The following is a 5,489-nucleotide window of genomic DNA, read 5'->3' as shown; positions in this document are numbered from 1 at the left end:
GTCGTTTATATGCACCTTATGGTCGTGAAAATACGGTATATCATTTTTCTTTTATTAAAAAGTGAAAACGGGTCCCACAGACCCGAACACCACACAAGGGTTAACAGTATTTGCAGCTGTACAAGCCAACGGTTGTTCTGCAGGTCATGACTGCATACAGTGAGTATAAATATATTTAATTAAAGCACAGAAAACAGTTTTAATGTCCAAAAATCAGACAATTACATATTTGATAATTTAATAAAAAAATATTTTATTTATTTAAAGGATGCTGACCTGTGTGCCTCATAACCTTAAGATCCCAACATCTGTGAATGTGTTATTTTAATTATTAAACCAAAGAAATTAAATTATCTGTGTCCTTACGTTTGACATTCTGATGAAAGAAAACTTGTTTAAAGTAAACTTATTTATAGTGATAAACATCATTGTTGTCAAACTCTAACAACTCTAAAGTGCTATTATTGGGTAATTGTACACACAAATGGGAGCTAAAGGAGTCATGAAGCATGTAGTTTTACTATTTTATTTATTAAGGTGCTCTTATACAACAGAGTATTAGCCACAATGAGGATAAAAAATATCTAAAATTAAAGAGAATAAAGTTGTACATTTATGAGAATACAGTTGTAAACCAACAACTTTTTTTCTCCTACATCATGTCTTTATTCTCATATATTTACTTTATTTAATCTTGTAATTTCTCATTTTGTTATCCTTAATGTGACCCTAATACTCTTTCCTCTTCTCATCTCTATACAAATTCGTTTTTTTTTTTACTGAAGTCAATTTAACTTTTGAATTAAAATACCCTAAAATATTCTCTATAGGACACCAGCTCTGCTTTGCTTTGAACTCTCCATGTCTTTCTCATTCAGCACCACTTCACAGCATTCCATCTTCACCACAAACATGAGCTCAACCTCTCAAGACCTCACACAAGCGCTTTTCCATCTCTCAGATGTCACACAGCTTTGAAATCTATCATTGTTATCATGCTTCAAAAATAGTTTTGTGCTCCTGGTTATTTTTCTTTTTTTGTTTCAAGATGTTGAGTCAGAGAAGCACCTTTTGTCCATCCTGGTTTTGTGGGGTTAGGCCAGGATCGAGCTCTTCTCACTGATCAGACTGGGTTTGGGATCTGGTCTCTAGGGTTTGTGCTGGGGGCTGCTGCGAAGGTTGTCATCCATTTACAAGACAGGACATACTGTAAGTTAACAGTGTATTTACAGTGGCTTGCAAAAGTATTCATACCCCTTGAACCTTTCCACATTTTGTCACGTGGCGACCACAAACATAAATATATTTTATTGGAATTTTATGTGAAAGACCATCACAAAGTGGCATACAATTGTGGAGTAGAAAGAAAATTATACATGATTTTAATTGTTTTTTACAAATAAAAAACTGAAAAGTGCGGTGTGCAAAAGTATTCAGCCCCCCTGAGTCAATACTTTGTGGAACCCCCTTTTGCTGCAATTACAGCTGCAAGTCTTTTGGGATATGTCTCTACCAGTGCACATCTAGAGACTTACATTTATGCCCATTCTTCTTTGCAAAACAGCTCAAGCTCAGTCAGATTAGATAGAGAGCATTTGAGAACAGCAGTTTTCAGATCTTGCCACAGATTGTCGATTAGATTTAGGTCTAGACTTTGACTGGGCCACTCTAACACATGAGTATGTTTAGTTTTAAACCATTCCATTGTAGCCCTGGCTTTATGTTTAGGGTCGTTGTCCTGCTGGAAGGTGAATCTCTGCCCTAGTCTCAGGTCTTTTGCAGACTCCAACAGGTTTTTTCCAAGATGTCCCTGTGTTTGGCTCCATCCATCGTCCCATCAACTTTGATCTTCCCTGTCCCTGCTGAAGAAAACACCCCCAGAGCATGATAATGCCACCACCATGTTTCACAGTGGGGATGGTGTGTTCAGAGTGATGTGCAGTGTTAGTTTTCCGCCACACTGTTTTGCATTTAGGCCAAAAAGTTCAATTTTTGTCTCATCTGACCAGAGCACCTTCTTCCACACGTTTGCTGTGTCCCTCTGACCCTGGCAAACTGCAAACGGGACTTCTTCTGGTTTTCTTTTAACAATGGCTTTCTTCTTGCCACTCTTCCATAAAGGCCAGATTTGTGCAGTGCACGACTAATAGTTGTCGTGTGGACAGATTCCCCCACCTGAGCTGTGGATCTCTGGAGTTCATCCAGAGTCACCATGGGCCTCTTGGCTGCATCTCTGATCAGTGCTCTCCTTGTTCGGCCTGTAAGTTTAGGTTCACGACGGTGTCTTGGTAGGTTTTCAGTTGTGCCATACTCTTTCCATTTCCGGATGATGGACTGAACAGTGCTCGGTGAGATGTTCAAAGCTTGGGAAATCTTTTTATAGCCTAACCCTGCTTTAAACTTCTCCACAACTTTATCCCTGACCTGTCTGGTATGTTCCTTGGACTTCATGATGCTGTTTGCTCCCCAATATTCTCTTAACAAACCACTGAGGCAGTCACAGAACAGTTGTATTTGTAATGAGAATAAATTACACACTGGTGGTGGCGCTTTGGCCCAGAGGCAATGTCTCTGTCATTGGTGTGGAACCCCAGGGTTCACCTCCTGGACAAGTTCGAATCCCGGTTAGGGCGGTTAATACCTTCCAGTGGACTCACCACCCGCAGGAAGGTTTGGGGGGTTGGTACGGTGCAGTGTGATTTGGGTGGCGGCTGCTGTCCCCGCGGCCCGGTAACGGGTAAGCGGATGAAAATGGATGGATGGATGGATACACACTGCTGGACCTCTATTTAGTCATTAGGTCAACATTTGATCATTCAGCAATCATCACAACTTCTGAAGGCAATTGGATGCACTCAGAAAAGGGGTCTGAATACTTAATTTAAATCGTGTATAATTTTCTTTCTACTCCACAATTGTATGCCACTTTGTGTTGGTCTTTCACATAAAATTCCAATAAAATATATTTATGTTTGTGGTCGTAACGTGACAAAACATGTGTGGGTTAAACATAATGAAACGGCCTTGATCTAACATCAGCTGAAACCTGATCTGATGAACTTATCAGTGAACTCATGCAAGGAAGAGAAAAGGAAAGCAAAAGCACCTTCTCTATTAGGTTGGACACTTTATTTACAAGCTGAGTTAGTTTCTGCAAGTTTGCATCCTTTGTTTCCTCAACAGGAGGGGGTGGACCTGAGGAGAGAAGGAGTAGAGGGGACACCAGTAAGGAACAGAAAAAACACAAAAAAAAAGTGTTAGAGAGTACCAAACAACTGGGCTGCTCACATGAACAAGAGGCATGCAGGGAAACACAGGTGACAAGTTGGAAAAGTAGGATGTGGTTAGTGTTTTCTGTGCCAATGAGGTTAAATGTGTTTAAACATCCTTGTGACAACGATTCATCATTAAACATGATTAAGAGAATGTAAAAGTACCCATGGAGAAGTGGTCTTACAGGGGTGATCAGAGCTGACATAAGTGGCCCAGACAGTGTTACAGAAGTGTGTCAGGTTGTCCAGCTGTCTGGGGTGGCTTTGCAGAGGGCTGCTGGGAAGAATGGCTTTACAGAGAGGAGCCAGGAAACCAAACACACCAGCTGCCAAGTTACCACTGAGGTGCTCTGAGCATAGCACCGTCCCCACACACTGCTCCCCGGGCGCTTAAAGCTGCCCACTGTTCACTTTGGTGATGGGTTAAAAGCAGAGGTCACATTTGGTTGTGTGCAGTGGTGTGCTGTGTCACAATGACAAGTAGTTCAATTTCGTTTTCCTTTTTTTTCTGTAAATCTGAGGCACAGAGATGAGAAAAATCTGCCATAGAGTGGACATCATGACACAACATGTGGCGGTATAATCATTACTTACCTTTCCCTCCACCAGTGGCGGCCGGCCCATAGGGGTGCCGTCCTCCCTGATAAGAGGGGAAACAACGTAAAATATATTTTTACAAATTCTGTTATAAATGACGATTTTACCCACTAGTGTGTGCCTACATGCAATATGAATCATATAAACTACATTTCCCACCTACTGACATTCATTCACCACTGAATTTCCACAGACAGACTCATCTCATTCAGTCTCGTTGGGGCGCTCTGGCCAGCACCCCAGCAGCGCAGCGTAATAGCTAATCGTGTACAGTTGCTGGGGCAGATAAATACATTTAATGTCCAATCAGTGTCCCAGAAATGTATGGCCTTGGGGCGCTGATAAAGTCGCCCCTGCAGCAGAAAATAACACAAGATTCTTGAGCGCTCAGGGCTTGTGCGTGCTGTAGTCCGCGGTCAGTCAGCGGAATGATGGCGAACCACGTGCACCTTACGCCGAATTCAGTCAGATTGTTATTCATCTACCCGTTTTCAAGAAGGACTATGGAGGAGAAAATCCGTGTTAAGGAGCTGGGACCCGACAAGCCTGACCTTATCATCAGCCAGAAGACCAAGGAGAAAAGTAATAAAACCAGAGTTTTTGCAGGAGTTGGTTTGAGCGCAAGTCGTGGCTGGCAGGTTGTGGAATAGCAAATGCACTTTTCTGTTTTCCCTGCATTCTTTTCAAAAGTGACAAATGTGATTTGACGTGGACACATTAAGGACAAACCGACTTGAAGCACCTCTCCAAACGCATCAAGAAGCATGAACGATCCAGAGTTCACATGGAAAACTGCACCAAGCTAGCTGTGCTTGGAAAGATTAACATAGCAACGTAGCAGAACAATCCGAAACAGAGATGAGTTTGACGGACCTACAAAGATAGAGAGGCTGGCGGCTATGTGAGAATGCTGGAAGATGACGCTCAGTCCTGACTCATTTGAGAATGTTCTCTCAAATTCCTTGAATTTGCTTAGCACTTCATTCTTTTGTTTCATGAAGTATACCTTGCAGCATCTTGTGTAATCATCAACAATAGTCACAAAATATTTTACTCGATTCGATTTGATCGATTTGAATGGCTTCTTAGCCAACTTGCCTTCTACACATCCTTCACTGTAGGGAATCTCGTTCTGCAGAGAAGTTCAATCCGTTCACCAGATCTTTGAGTTCCTTAACCCTGTAAAGCCCAAACCATTAAATAATTGACATAAAATTCCAATTCTTTGAACTTGGACCCTTTATTGGTCCGTCTGAACAAACAAACAAAAAAAAAAATCAAATATAATTTTCCATATATGAGTTTCAATTTGTATCATATTTGATACATTGGGTCACAATGGTCAAATATTCTTTTTTTTCTGAACAAAAACATAATAAAACACAAACAAATCTAACAAATCTGTAATTCCAAATATAAAAAGTGCTACCATAATACAGTAATGAGAAAGCCACTAATGGAACTGGCTGGGTGGAAGTCTGGAAAATATATTATATATATTTATATTATATATATTTTATTTATATATATATAATATATATTTATAATAATGTATTAATATATAATGTGATACAGCAAGTTACATATCTAGTTTTTTACTCTAAATGTACCAAATTATGT

At 40.4% G+C, this 5,489-nt stretch overlaps 1 pseudogene; it reads left to right on the top strand.

Moving 5' to 3' along the window:
• Positions 1-4,300: 4,300 nt before the first annotated feature.
• Positions 4,301-5,489, top strand: part of LOC103397202 (thrombospondin-4-B-like) — a 14,918-nt pseudogene continuing 13,729 nt past the window's right edge.

This window comes from Cynoglossus semilaevis, chromosome W, assembly GCF_000523025.1.
Source record: "Cynoglossus semilaevis isolate Cse_v1.0 chromosome W, Cse_v1.0, whole genome shotgun sequence".
NCBI classification, from domain to species: Eukaryota; Metazoa; Chordata; class Actinopteri; order Pleuronectiformes; family Cynoglossidae; genus Cynoglossus; species Cynoglossus semilaevis.
Note: the sequence above shows the minus strand (reverse complement) of the source record. Positions and strands in the feature narration are given on the sequence as shown.